The 16,071-nt window shown below is 43.2% G+C and overlaps 1 long non-coding RNA gene across 1 annotated transcript in view; it reads right to left on the reverse strand.

Moving 5' to 3' along the window:
• LOC309515617 overlaps positions 1-16,071 on the reverse strand; it is a 96,633-nt gene that overhangs the window by 57,912 nt on the left and 22,650 nt on the right. Inside the window, exon 2 of the long non-coding RNA XR_014212577.1 lies at positions 10,826-10,990. This is a non-coding gene — a long non-coding RNA (uncharacterized lncRNA). The remainder of the gene's footprint in view (positions 1-10,825; positions 10,991-16,071) is intronic.

Here is a 16,071-nt window from a genome sequence, read left to right on the forward strand (position 1 = left end):
TGAGAACGACATGGTGTCCAAGGACTGTTTATCCTTACGTGCTGCAATTTTGAGCGACCTGGAGGTGCTGAGAGCAATGGTGCCGACAGCAAAGATATTCTGGTCTAAGTTTTTGCAACGACGGGTTTGGAGGGGCAGTCTTTGCCCGAGTGCCACAGAAAGAGCCAGAAAGCGGATTAATGCCGCGGTCTCCAAAAAGATTTTTGAGCTGGGAGGTGATGTGATTGCACATCCGGAGATTCGTTTTCAGGATGCATCTCTCTTTAGGGATGATGGTGTGCACCTTTCGACCTTAGGGAACAAGGCCTGGCTGGGTGCAGTGGTGGCTAAGTTAAGGACTTGGCTGGGATTGTGAGTGGTTTGGCGGGGGAGCTTATGGCTCCATGGCGGTTAGGCATTGGTTAAAATTGGTGGAAGGAGGGGTAAGTGCCTACCCCTCCAAATGGTGGTGCGGAATGGGAATTCCGTAAAGGAATCCAGGGGCTTACCATCCTTTTGTCCTTGTCCCCGGAGTCGGACTTGGGCCGGGTAAGCCCCACAGGAACATGAGGGTGAGAAGTGAGGGACTGTTACCCAGCTTCATATTTTCTCACCCAATACTTGTTTCCCAAGCTGGCTTCCGCTGGAATCCGGAAGTCAGCACTGTCCCTGGGCATGGACAGATAGTCATAACCAATGCCTAAGCAACCACTCACATATTTTGTATTGAATAAAGTTGTGGCCAAAATTATGCCAAAAACCTTAAACAAAAATTATGCGTGAAGTGTGTCTTTTTTGGTGAGGGTGGCTTTGTGGGACTCAACACGCAAATCGTGTTCTCCTTTTAAAAAATGAGAGCACGTGTTGCGGTTGGGAAAATATAAGCCACCCTGTCGTTGCTGGGTAGATTTGGGAATCCAAGCCAGTAAGGGGTTAATTTGAGTTGCTGGGGATTTTTGGATGTTGCAAAATTTGGAGGAGGGAGCCGAGCTTATAAATGTAGGATGCCTAGCACTAGAGCGTCCTCTCGGCTTCTGCAACGGATCACCCGCCCACCCTCCCTTTAATGAAGGGGGGGTTTCTGCTGGTTCGCTTGACCTTGCTATGCCTGTCTAGGGGTCGTCCGCCTTGGTGCGGGGGCCTGGTAGGAATTTACCATTTGGCGGATTGGCTGGTGCCATTTGGGTTTCGCCTACTGCGTAGCAAATAGTCACAACTTGTAAGGTTGGCGGTTAGGCATTGGTTAAAATTGGTGGAAGGAGGGGTAAGTGCCTACCCCTCCAAATGGTGGTGCGGAATGGGAATTCCGTAAAGGAATCCAGGGGCTTACCATCCTTTTGTCCTTGTCCCCGGAGTCGGACTTGGGCCGGGTAAGCCCCACAGGAACATGAGGGTGAGAAGTGAGGGACTGTTACCCAGCTTCATATTTTCTCACCCAATACTTGTTTCCCAAGCTGGCTTCCGCTGGAATCCGGAAGTCAGCACTGTCCCTGGGCATGGACAGATAGTCATAACCAATGCCTAAGCAACCACTCACATATTTTGTATTGAATAAAGTTGTGGCCAAAATTATGCCAAAAACCTTAAACAAAAATTATGCGTGAAGTGTGTCTTTTTTGGTGAGGGTGGCTTTGTGGGACTCAACACGCAACTGCGGCTGCGATCTCCTGGGTAACGCAGACACTGTTGGGCAGTTCAGTGTGCATGCGTACTCCACCTGTTTCCCTCCCTTCATGAAGCCCCGGGTGCCATCAACCCACTCTACACCACTGCTTTCTCTTTGTCTTTGCTTTTAGGCCCAAAGCACACCTTGGGGAAAGGACAAGATATGTGGAAACTGATGCTCCTTTTCCTTGTTCCAGTGGCTGCTCATTCACTCAGGAAAGGAGAACTGGCATAAAGTAAGAGCAGTTGGGCAAGGGACTCGGGGACAAGGGATGTTGACAGTTCCCCCCTTTATGCCAGTCCATGCCTCTCTCCTCATAGTGAATAAAATTCACATGTTCTGTGTGCAAGGAGCAGCATAGATAGATAGATAGATAGATAGATAGATAGATAGATGATAGAATATTTCCCCATAGGATATTCCAGAGAAGCACAATTGATAGACCATCTGGACACCACTTTGTCATTCTTTTTTCTCTGGGATCAATGCTTTTTCCAGAGTAACAGCAGTTAAATAAAAGACCCCTTGTGCTGCATATGCAAATCCAAAGCATGCATGTTCTCAACCAGATCAAAGGCTAAAATGTCCTTTTAGTTTAACTCTAACTGGAACATTTCTAAATGAGCAAACATCAAGCCATTTTGAACATGGAATTGGAGTTGTTATCCTTTTTTTACAACAGTCATTTGAAACCACCTGAGTAGGCAGGAGCTTTCTTTAGAAATGCCTGCCCAGTTTTAACAAACTGTTATGAGATTAAAAGAGCTATAAAAATGCAAATTTTCATGTACGGGTGCAAAATGTATTAGTGGAGGTTTTTAAGTGATGTTTCCAGGTTGCTGCCCAAGCCTTTAAGTATAACACCTGCAGCTGCACATTTCCTTTGAAAAGAGGACATAAACAAAAACAAAAAAGGGGAAATTGGCAGGCCTAGTGTCCTTCTCTGCCCTTTACATGCAACACATCAGGAGTCATAGAGCAGAATATGAGATTAAAGCTCAGTTAGAATCCTTTACATTACAGAGTCAAGCTTCAGGAACTAAAGCTAAGTGTTGGGTACATTCCTACTTGGCAATCAGTTTCAAGGGGCAAACCTCGAAACATTGGCTGCGTTTAAGCATTCAAGCCAAGACACAGTTGCTTAAATGCAGCCATGATGGATGCAGCAACAAAATCAGATTCTGAAGGCCCTTTACTATCTTGTCTTTGTAAGTCTTGATTTTACATCTGTGGCCCTAAACAAGAACTCAGTTACCAAACAGCAATGCTTTGAGGAGCACAGCATGGTGAGGAAAAACTGGGCAACTCATTAGTATTGTCTAGGTGTTTTATCATATTAAAAAATCAGTAACCAACTTGAGGTCTGTGTGTCATAGAATCATAGAACTGTAGAGTTGGAAGGGACCGCAAGGATCATCTAGTCCAATCATTTGCCATTCAGGAATCTTTTGCCCAACACGGGGCTTGAACCCACAACCCTAAGATTAATAGTCTCATGCTCTTCCAACTGAGCTACCCCTTTTTCCTCCAGAAAAACTTACTCATTCATTTGTTTGCCTAGGACCCACGTACCTACCTCTCTTGGTATGCTCCATGAAGGACCTTAAGGTCTCAACTAGGGCCAGGGCCTTTTCAGTACTGGCCCCGACTTGGTGGAATGCAAGACAGAACTGTTCCGCCTGGCCTTTGGTTTGGACTCAGTCTGACCCTTATGTTTCCCTCCCCTTATGGTTTTGATCTATGAGCTACTTTTAAAATGAGGCTGCAATTTAATTTGCATTTTAACCTGTATTTTAAATTGTTGTTGTTTTTCCTATTATGTTTTTACTGTAATTTTACTGGTGTTAGCTGCCCTGAGCCCGGCTCTGGCCAGGCAGGGTGGGGTATAAATAAAATGTATTATTATTATTAAAGCATATGCAGTGGTTAGAAAGTGTTGGGTCTTTAGTGTGCATTCCTGCTGATTTCTCTACAGCTGGTCGAGGGAACCTTTTGCCCTCCAGTTATTTCTTGAACTGCAACTCCCAGCATTCCTAGCCATTGGCCGTACCTGCTGGGGCTGATGGAAACTGTAGTTCAGTAACATCAGGGAGCATACCCAGTCTTGGATTGTGCTTTCATTCTGATTTCTGTACAGGGAGGTTATACGAAAATGATCATCCATCCTGATTTGCTTGCAGGGTATTTACATAACTTCCCAACAATCATTCATTCACCACCACCACCCCCAAAAATTAAAAAATATTGACAATCTGAAGGCACCCTAAGAGTGCTTTTTCTCAGCTAGGCATATCTCGAATATATTTTTAATTTGACTTGTGGAAAAGTCTGTCAAGAAAATTGCCACAAGTCTTTGGGCATGATCAGTACTCCAGTTATTTAGTTAGTCTGGCTATTAATCACATTTATATCCTGCCGTTCCTCCAAGGAGCTCAGTGGCATAGAGCAGGAAAGTTAACTCAGAGGAGATTCTCAGTGGCACTGATGGCTTAATGATTCCCCCATCTCTTTTTATTTCCTTTGAACTTCCTTTGAAGCTATAAGATTCAGGACTCTGCTCTGAGATGACACTTGCATCCCCTCTTTCATTCCTAAGTAGATCTATCGGCTTTTGATATCTGGAAAAATATGCCACAGATAATTATGTATGAAAATCAAGGAAATGCTTTCCCTCCCCCTCCCTAGACAAATTAAAGGTCAGTGCAAAATGGCAATGCTTTTAAAAAATGTTTCCTATATAAACAGTGCCTCTAAATGATGTTTTACTAGAATGTGTGACTAACACCTGCTGTTTATATTTGTAAAGTGTATATGCAATGTCACTCAGCATGACCCAGTACACCTAAACTGCCATTAATCATGTCCTCAGGTTTACAGTTAGTTGTTAGAGGGGCAGCCTTTCAATGCTTGCTTAAAAGCAAAGAGAACACTGATGCATGTTAAGCATAGTGAGAATGGAACCAGAATGCTGTAGTCTGGGTTACTGGAAATGGAATACAATGCGAGAGTGAAGTCATGTATGTGGCACAAAGAGAAAGAGATTTAATTATGCTCTCTTGATTGATGCAAACGGCAAGAGATGAACGTAAAGTAGGGGGCGGTAATCACATCATTTACTCTGCGAAGACCTAGACAATCTGCTTTTGTTTTGCTTTTTTTTTACTAATTACTTTGTCACATTTTACTTATTCTGTACTGTGCTTACATGTGGTTATTACAGATAACTTGGGCTGGATTTTGTTGTTGTTGTTGTTTAGTCATTTAGTCATGTCCGACTCTTTGTGACCCCATGGACCAGAGCACGCCAGGCACTCCTGTCTTCCACTGCCTCCCGCAGTTTGGTCAGACTCATGTGGTAGCTTCGAGAAAACTGTCCAACCATCTCGTCCTCTGTTGCCCCCTTCTCCTTGTGCCCTCCATCTTTCCCAACATCAGGCTCTTTTCCAGGGAGTCTTCTCTTCTCATGAGGTGGCCAAAGTATTGGAGCCTCAGCTTCAGGATCTGTCCTTCCAGTGAGCACTCAGGGCTGATTTCCTTCAGAATGGAGAGGTTTGATCTTCTTGCAGTCCATGGGACTCTCAAGAGTCTCCTCCAGCACCATAATTCAAAAGCATCAATTCTTCGGTGATCAGCAGCTAATTTAGGGAACAGCCTGCGTTACTGGGCTTGGCGGGGGGACACTATGCTTTGGGAAAAGGCTCCTGTCATGGGCTATCTACTCAAATATCAGCAGATGAAATAAATAGTGCAAACAACTAATTTCTACTTGCATAGGCACTAACTCTATGGGGCTGAGGACATCTTAGCCCCGCCCAAGGATGTGGGGACAGGGATGATACTCCTGCCCAATCTTGTGGGGCTGGGCCTCTTGGGGCCTCCCCATGGTGGCATTGGGCCTCGTGGCCTCATCCCGATGGGTGTGACGTCTTGCACACGCGATGAAGCCCACCCTCCAACCCAGTCTTGAGCAGAACTCAGTGCTTCTATTCACTTGTAAAGCTTGCAAACAGTGGCTAGCACAAGCAGTGCTGTATTGACTTTTCTTTTTTGTGGGGAAATTATGCATCAGTGGTCAAGTAGTGTGTGAGAGAGATTGTGAGTACTTTTAACCAGGTCCATAAGTTATACAACAGCTAGACTGGTGTCTAGACTGGTGACAGGGAGTGGCCTCTGAGGCAATGTAACACCGGTCCTGAAAGACCTACATTAGCTCCCAGTACATTTCCAAGCACAATTCAAAGTGTTGTTGCTGACCTTTAAAGCCCTAAACGTCCTCTGCCCAGTATACCTGAAGGAGCGTCTCCACCCCCATCGTTCAGCCTGGACACTGAGATCCAGCTCCAAGGGCCTTCTGGCAGTTCCCTCCCTGCAAGAAGTGAGGTTACAGGGAACCAGGCAGAGGGCCTTCTCGGTAATGGCGCCCGCCCTGTGGAACGCCCTCCCATCAGATGTCAAGGAAATAAACAACTATCTGACTTTTAGAAGACATCTGAAGGCAGCCCTGTTTAGGGAAGTTGTTAATGTTTGATGTTTTATCATGTTTTTAATATTCTGTTGGGAGCCAGATGGGGCGGGACATTAATAATGATGATGGTGATGATGATATGTTGTTGTTGTTTTGTTGTAAATTGTTTTGAGCTGTTTTTAATCTTTTATTTTATAATGCTGTAACCTGCACTGGGACCTTCTGATGCAGGCGAGGTAATGATGATGATGATGATGATGATAAATGAAAACAAATTGTGCATCACAGTAATGAAATGGGCTACAAATAAGATATAAACAATGATTTTTCAAAGGCTGAACAAAGGGGATGTCAAAAGATGTTCCCCTTGTGGGGGAGGGCTGGCCCTGGAGAGAGCTGTTTATCCTAGAAGAAAGTTATGCAGTTATGTCCAGAATGACAAAGACTAGGATGCAATCCATGTCTAATCAACTCAGTGGGACTTTGTAACTACAGCAGCCACAGGAGACTTTAAAATGAACCATCAGGCTTGCCAGAGAACATGGAGGAATGTAAGATACCTGAACATGTTCCCCTATCTTCTGGATCTCACAGTAAGCACAGGGTGACATTACGTAATGAAGGAAAAAGTAGATTTTGGAACTGGTCCATCGTTAAACATTCATACTGTTCTGTCCAAAGTTGCTACATCCGTTCAGAAACTAGCCCTTTGCTTGGCAATCAGTTCACTTTTTGCTTATTCGTGTATTCTTCCCTGCTGCGGCTTGCAGCTCACCTAATGTCATCTCAAGTAATCCAGAATCTAAATAGTGAGGCCCATAACTTTTCCACCTTTCAGGATTTACCTATCTATGCAACATCAAATGCATCTTGAAATGTGCTTGTGAAATCACAAAGTAATCAACCTCACCCTGATTATTTGCAAGGAAATGATTGTACGGATATATCAGAGCAACAAAGCCATAAATTAGACCGGAAAACAAAGCATGCGTAGCTGGTAGAAAGCTGCTCATGAACACAATTTATAAACAGGGTTATAGACAGGTGTTTCTAAATTTACAGGGAACAGCAGCGCGTTTACTCTTCTGTCTTAACCAACGACAAGAGAGTTGTCCTTTTTTCTGATTTATCAGTGTACTTGACTGATTTTGCCAGGATGAGTGACAATTTGTATGGTGTTCTTCAAGGTACTAATCCAGCCCAGCCAGATTTTGATTTAGGTCAATGAACACATAATCGGGGATTTTGAAAGGGGCCTTTATTGCCAAATGCAGGCCTGCTCTTGATGCTTATATCAGTCACTCTCCCGAAGAGCTCAGCTGCTTTTTATTCGTTAGTAATATGTCTCATCGATGGGATGGCTTGCTGAAAAACGGTCTGCATTTCTAAAAGGAGTCTGCATTCCCAAAGGCAGAATGAAGTTCTAATAGATATGCTACTCCTTCAAAATCTGTGATAAATCAGGGATCAGAAAACCCTTAGCTCATCAGGTGTTGGACTACAGCTCTCCTCAGTCCCAGACAGCATGTCCAATGGTGAGGAATGATGGGAGTTGGGGTCCATTATCTCATATCCCCCCAACATTTCTCTAATGGAAATAGGGATGCACTATTCAATAAATCATCATCATCATCATCATCATCATCATCATCATCATTGTACCCGCCCATCTGACTGGGTTGCCCCAGGCACTCTGGGCAGCTTAAAACATATATAAAAACACAATAAAACATGTAAAAACTTCCCTATACAGGGCTGCCTTCAGATGTCTTCTAAAAAGGTTGTATCTCTTTGCCTCAGAGGGGTCACATAACTCCATACCCTCCAACATTTCTCTGGTGAAAATGAAGACGTACTAAGGGAAAGCGGGACATTCTGGGATCAAATCAGATTTGTCTCCTGTAAATCTGAGACTGTCCCTGGGAAATAGGGACACTTGGATGGTCTGTTATCTGGAAGGCCCTGGGTTCCACACCCATACTGTTAAGGTTTACAGGGAACAAATGCCCAGAAACAGTGTTTCTGGGTCTCAAAAACAGTCTGTCTGTCTGTCTGTCTGTCTGTCTCTCTGAAATAAATTTTATTTGATTTTACAAGTAAAGAGTTATCACATTAACCATAGAGATTTCTCTGAATCCCTCAACTTCCCACCTTCCCCTCCATGGGTCCTATTGTCAACATTTTCAACTGCATATTATTACATAATCCATATTTTGTATCTTTCCATATTGTCCATCATGTTAGTCACATTACAAGTGTTGTTTAAATCCTGCCATTGTTTTCATCTGCTTACAGCGGTCTCCTAAATAAATTATAAATTTCCCCCATTCTTTCTTGAAGTTACTATTTTCTTGATTCCTGAGCTTTCCAGTCACTTTTGCTTCTTCGACATATTCTAACAGCTTAGTTTGCTATTCCGCTCTGGTGTGGATTTTGTCTTCTTTCCATCTTTGAGGCTGTAGCATCCGTGCAGCTGTTGTCGCATACATAAAAAGTCTTTTCTGCTCCTTTGGAATATCGGTACCTAAAATACCTAATAAAAACGCTTCTGGTTGTTGTTGTTTTTACAAAAGTTATTTTAAACATATATTTTTTTCAATTCATTATATATCATTTCCCAAAAAGCTTGCATTACCTTACATGACCACCACATATGATAAAAGGTACCTTCTTTCTCTTTACATCTCCACCAGGTATTTGTACTTGTCTTACACATTTTTGCTTACTTATAGGTAAAGATAAAGGGGCCCTTGACCATTAGGTCCAGTTGTGGCTGACTCTGGGGTTGCGGCGCTCATCTCGCTTTATTGACCGAGGGAACCGGCGTACAGCTTCCAGGTCATGTGGCCAGCATGACTAAGCCACTTCTGGTGAACCAGAGCAGCGCACGGAAACACCGTTTACCTTCCCGCCGGAGTGGTACCTATTTATCTACTTGTACTTTGTGCTTTCAAACTGCTAGATTGGCAGGAGCAGGGACTGAGCAACGGGAGCTCACCCCATCGCGGGGATTCGAACCACCAGCCTTCTGATCGGCAAGTCCTAGGCTCTTTAGTTTAACCCTCAGCGCCACCCATGTCCATTTTGCTAACTTACTAGGAGTCAAATATCACCGGTACATCTTTTTTGAAGAAGAAGAAAAACAAAACCCGTCTCATACAAATATGGTGCTGATAGAGAAAACTCAAGTTCCCCAAGGTCATAAAACTGAGATGTCCACATTTACATTTCGCCCTTTCACCTGTCCATTTGAGAACTGCTACTTGAAACAAGTGATTGGGTGTGTGTATGTGTCGTGATTTCCCAAGAGAAGAATGATTATTTATGTGTATACTGCATGCCTCTTGGAAGACCATGGGATGGGATGACATTCTAAACTCAGCACACTGCCGAGGCATCAAAATGCAATCAGATGACCCTTTTGCACCTCTCATTACTCTGAACAGAGAATACTACCCAAAATGTAGCTCATGTGATAAATCCCCGATAGGGAACCTGCAACCAATCCTCTCTTCCACGATGTATGCTGTGACTACCAGCCTTTATTGCTGTGAGCAGACTAAATATAATTGGAAGTTAATTTACCATGGAAACCTTAATGATATTTGAAATCACAGATGAATGCCTTTGAGAGATAACAATGAAAACCGTCATGGCAGGAAAATATCTATCATAACGGCAGTAATAAGTCTCAGCACTTTTGAACACGGCCTATTAAAACCAGCAATCTTTTTGCTACTTACTTTGCAAGCAAACGTGGATGATGTCAGTCCTCCCCCCACCCATTTGCGAGCGTTGGGATTCCAATTCGGAATCTCTCAAAGACTTGCTCTCACTTCTCAGAAGGAAATGCCATTCCCCCAAAAGAAGAAGAAACCAGATGCCGAGGCTCTGCTGCCCTTTCGCATCATGCTTTGCATGTCTGAAATCTTCCCTTTAGATGCCCGAGGGAGACTTCTCTTCACCAAAATATATGGTGTCTGAATTAAGCTGAAATGGTTTTAGATTGTGCACATTAGGAAACCTTTCCAAGGGCGGCAGGGCAGCCCAGTGTTATTCTGTCAACTGATAGTTGTCACTACCCACAAATTATCCTTGTTTTCAATTCCAAATAGCCTGAAAATATTATGCTGAAGGGGATGTGAAGGTCACATTCTCCACCTCTTGATCCCCAATAACAGGGCACTGCTACTGATTGAACCTATATAATCCACTTCATGAAATGATCAGAGAATAGGAGTGGCAATGCTTCTCTTAGGTCCTATTACTAAGACATGCATGAGAGGCACAGATCCAAAATATACCCAGTACAGCATGGATTAAAATTGTGCAGCAATATAATTCTGTTATCATTTTCCCATTCCCCCAAAGCATGAGGTAGGTTGTGGAGCAAGACAAATAATAATGCAGCAATACAAGTCTGTAGCACTTTAATGTTTCTCAGTGACATGCACACTGAACCTTAGAAGCGGAAGTATCCCCACACTCCCATCCCAAAATACCATTACAGTAGCACTCACTCGAGAATAAGAGATCTCTCTTCAAGCTAACAGTGATACACGATCAGCAGCAAACACAGGGTCCAGAAAGATATGAGCAAGGCAAGAGACGCAGAACTGAATGGAATCAACCAAGATGTCCCAACAAGTGACATTCCCCTCACGCCAAGCTTTTAAACACAAGACAGGGCAGCTTCACTCAAGAGACTCCCTTACCTTATGAGGCTGCTGTGCATGTAAATGGTCTGGGCTGGTGCACCTGAAGCCACTATCCCTGGTGTGCCAACCTTCAAGTCTTCTCCTCTGGTTTTTCTGCTTCCTCCTCTTCTTTTTCTATCTGGGGTTGCCAAACCATGCAACATCCTGACAGAACTGAGGGACCTGTGACAATAGGAGATGATGATGATGTTGATGATGATGATAGTAATAATAATATATTTATATCCTGCCCATCTGGCTGGGTTTCCCCAGCCACTCTGGGCAGCTTCCAGCAGGATATTAAAAACAGAATAAAAGGTCAAACATTTAAAACTTCCCTAAACAGGGCTGCCTTCAGATGTCTTCTAAAAGTCAGTTAGTTGTTTATTTCCTTGACATCTGATGGGAGGGTGTTCCGCAGGGCGGGTGCCACTACCGAGAAGGCCCTCTGCCTGGTTCCCTGTAACCTCACTTCTCGCAGAGAGGGAACCGCCAGAAGGCCCTTGGAGCTGGAACTCAGTGTCCAGGCTGAACGATGGGGGTGGAGACGCTCCTTCAGGTATACTGGGCAGAGGCCGTTTAGGGCTTTAAAGGCCAGCAGCAATTTTTCCTCCAGATAGGCTATCCATCACTATTCCCATTAAGGGTGGGATATGACTATACAAACGTCACAAGAAGCTAGTGGACATTACTTGGATGTAAATAGTGACAAGAAGCTACAGCAACTGATATTCAGAAGCATATTGCCTCTAACTGTGGAGGCAGGCCAACAGTCAGGGGATCATTGTCCACCATTGTTCACAAATATTAGGAGAGATACAGATTCCCTATCCCTGATCTTCCACATGCTTCCTTTTATGCTGATCACAAAACGTGAAAGAAATGTAAATGGTCAAATACCACCTACAAAATACACAGAAAGCCTCTTTTTAAACTTTTTAAAGTCAAAATACTATGAATTCTTTGACCATAGTTTTAAGATCATTTTCAATTTGAGTTTGCTACAGTGGCAAACCCTTTATCACAACCATTTATTAAAAGTGTTGAACCCTTAGGTTCATGCCACTGATATTTCATCACAAGGATCTTGACTTTCATTAAAAATCAGGAATCGGGGGGGGGGGCACACAAAAAACATATTAACTGATGAAGGTTTCCAAAAATAATTTCAGTGTATAAGTGATAAATTCCATGGAAACATTGAACAAATGTAATTAATTCTCAATCCGTTTCATTGATTCTGCTCCTATCCCAGAACTAGTCTGCCTTGGTTATTAAAATTCAGAGAGTTTATGAAAAACTATTCTAGAGGCATGTATTTCTTATTCCTCTAGTGCTTCTTGTCATCACTAATTTATTATATATTTAATAATACCAGAATGGCTGATGTAAAATAATGCGTATATATATATATATATATATATATATATGTGTGTGTGTGTGTGTGTGTGTTAATTTAAATATTCATACAATTATTTCTTCTTCCATGTGGAAAAAAAAATTCATAAAATGTCACCAGCAGGGCCAGCCCACTCATGAGGCAAGGTGAGGCGACTACCTCAGGTGGCAGGATCTACAGCGCAGCAAATCTGGCCTCCAAGGAATACATCACCCACTCAATGTTGCCTCCACAGCTGCCTCCTGGGCTCTGTACCCACCTGGCATGATTCACAGTGGGCCCCTTTCCCCTCCATGACAGCCTTTGATCCCCACTTAAACCATTAGGTAAGATTGATTAGATTCCCACCCACCCCCACGCTCGTTGTTCCCAATGGAGATTTTTCACTCACTCCTTCTCCCCTGGGGGAAACACCATTTTGTGATTTGCCTCAGGTGCCAAAATGCCTTGGGCCAGTCCTTTTGATGGCTCTAATAATGGCTAGGCAAACAAGAGGTTAAAATAAAATTGGCAAGGTTTGGCACAAACCAACAGAAACTGCTGTAGGACCTCCGTAGCCTTCATAACCTCGGCAATGAAATGTTTCACTTTCTTCGGCATTATACATTTTAAAGTTAAAAATAGACGCATAAGAAACTCGCGCTAGCTTGCCTGACCCTCTTGATCCTCTGCCTCTTGGCATCACGAGTGAAGCACGTCATTTGCCCAAGAGCAATTTAGTGCTCATTTATGCTCAAAATGGGTTCTTAGCTTGGAGGTCAGGAGGTCAGGGAATCCACTGAATCTATTTTCTTTTGTTTGTGGGCTCCGGCTGCAAGCGTGCTTTTTTATTTCTGCAGGTTCCCAGAGACCTTGCCTGCGATCTCTGATAAGGTGCCTGCTTCCAGTCACAAAACTGTTCTTTTAATGGCATATATATATGGAACTTGGCTAGAAGAGGGGAAAGAGCTTTAATGCAACTGGAAGATATCCAGAAATGAAAATGGTCCATTAGGTGAAAATGGCTCCTCTTGTATTTATGTTTTGTCCACCTGTATAGATTGGAGCATGGGTAGGCAAACTAAGGCCCAGGGGCCGGATCTGGCCCAATCGCCTTCTAAATCCGGCCTGCAGACGGTCCGGGAATCAGCGTGTTTTTACATGAGTAGAATGTGTGCTTTTATTTAAAATGCATCTCTGGGTTATTTGTGGGGTATAGGAATTCATTTCCCCCAAAAAAATATAGTCCAGCCCCCCACAAGGTCTGAGGGACAGTGGACCGGCCCCCTGCTGAAAAAGTTTGCTGACCCCTGGATTGGAGGATACTGAATTTAGAAGCCATTTTGTTATGTATTGAAGTTCTCACCCTGGGCCAGCAGGGGGGTACTGTAGACAGTTATGCAAATGAAGGATCGAAAGTGACGTTCAGTGATTGGATAGTTTTAGAAAATGGCAACAGTTACATTGTTCTGGAGCTCTATATAAGCAGGCTGACTGAGCTCCTCAGTCAGTTCTGTTCCAGCTTACAAATAAAGAGCTGCTTTGGAAGAATCACTGTGTCATCTGCTGTGTTCGCCCACAGCTTAACACATTTCCTTATTCACCCTCCAACACGTGATTGATAAGCTGTTGGAAGGGTCCCTTGCTGATATACCATTTGAAAAACAAAGTGTCTTGACTGTCCAGATGTTTGCCAGTAACCCATTGTGACGCAGACATCGGTACATGAACCCCAATCCAGTGAACATAGTCCACATGTTGAAATTGCATATGGAGCCACAGCCTGCCTGCCTGTTGCACATGCATGCTTTGGAGATGGGGGAAACTCTTGTTGATACAGATTCCTATACTGTGCATAATATCCACATGCAAATCAAGGTAATTACAACCCTCTATGAATCAGGCTGGCAATGTGTACTTTTCTCCACAGCCCATTAAAATATTTTTTCATGATGTTTGTATTCGGATCACATTTGCCATTTTAAAGCTGACAAAATAGCAGAGCTAAACTCACAGAAGATTTACTCTCATTAACCATGTAAGCAAAACTGATGAATTTTACTAGTTCGGGTAGATTAATTACTCTACTGAGTAGTAAAACCTTTTGGAGCATAATTCAGTCCCCAGCCTGACCCATATTTGCATGAAAATGTTGGACAAGTGTGGGCGGAAAGAGTGGGCAGAAAATAAAGACTGCCTCAAATAAAAAAAAGTATGTTTAATTTGTAGAATGTATGAGGTACTATTTGAGAAATTCCCAGAAGAACAACTTGTAGCAAAACCTCCTGAGAAAACGTATTATTCCAAACAGTGTTAGGAGCTATTTACACCCAAGTCGAACGTAGATAAGGGAATCAAACTCACAAGGGATTTATTTATTTCTATAAATAAGCTTTCCTCAACTTAAGAGTCCTTCGTGTGTTTTGGACCACAACTCCCATCAGTCCCCACTAGTGTGACCAATACAGTGATACCTCGGGTTAAGAACTTAACCTGAAGCACCACTTTAGCTAATGGGGCCTCCCACTGCTGCCGCGTCGCTGCTGTGCAATTTCTGTTCTCATCCTGAAGCAAAGTTCTTAACCCGAGGTACTATTTCTGGGTTAGCAGAGTCTGTAACCTGAAGCATTTGTAACCCGAGGTACCACTGTACTCAGAGATTATGGGAGTTGTAGTGCAAAACATTTGTAGCATGCAAGACTGTAGGGAAACCAATGTAAATTCACATTCAGACAGTGTCAGGCATGGGGAATCCGATCCCTCCCACAGTAGCAGCCAAGAAACAGATAAACAACAAAAGTTCTTACCACATAATTTATTCAATATCCACAGAGAGAGACGAAGGAATGCAGTCTACCCTAGATAATGGCATTGCTCCAAGAAAAGTCCCACCCCCTCCACCTCTCCTATTCCACGTCACCCTTGCGTCGGCTGATCTGAGTTTTCTGCCTCTGAGCTCTCTGTTCTACTACCCTCAATGCACGCCTGGTCCTGGGAGGGTGTGTGTGTCAGGAATGCTTTCTAAAGACACTGAGTCTGTCAGCAAAGAGGAACGTTTTCGCCTGGTGCCTAAAGGTATATCCTTAAGCCAAAGTGCTGGATTTCCTTACAGAGTTAAAATTAAATCCTCTGTCTTTTAAGGTTGAACCATGTTGCTTATGTGACCAGAAAGGTGTGCGGGGGACTTCTCCCAAGGCCTGATATATGAGTGATGGACAGAATGGAAATAAGAGGAGGAATTCAATTAGTGGAGCTCGGACTCAAGTAGGTTTCACCTCACTCCCTGGAAAATGAAGCTGCCTGACTCGTATGCAAAACAGCCTGCATATTATCACTCATATGAGCGAAGCGAGAAATTTACATAACTAAACCAGAAGACGTGAAGTTTGAAGGTACTTAAGATCCTACATAAGGACATTAAAGCGCACAACGTTCCAGAAATTGAAAGAAAGACTAAAAGTACAATTACTGTACATTTACTTTACCAGACCTCTGGTCTCTGAAATTATTTTCAGTAAGAGAGTGGATATTAAGCTTTGGCACCTGAGTGATGTTTTGAGAAAAGGACGAAGGGTTTTGTTCAGGCTGGATCATGATCCGATTTCATTGTAAGTTTTCGTCCTTCTCCCATTTCATGGTAGATTTAACCACTTACTCTGTATTCAAATGGGATTACTTTTTTTTATATCAAGCTGAAATACTGGGGAAAGGTCTCAGGTTGACAACCGTGGAGAATGAATTCTCTTTCTGTAACCACCTTGGCAAAGCAACCACAAAACTCTCAAAATTATCCCTGCAGTTGGCCTCCACTTCCATTATGCAAAAAATAAAAACAAAATAAAAAATCCTCTGTGTCTTTCTCCATAGATTTTGTTCTCCATGAATA

The sequence above is a fragment of the Podarcis vaucheri genome (genome assembly GCF_965113315.1).
Source record: "Podarcis vaucheri genome assembly, chromosome: 12".
In the NCBI taxonomy this organism is placed as follows: Eukaryota; Metazoa; Chordata; class Lepidosauria; order Squamata; family Lacertidae; genus Podarcis; species Podarcis vaucheri.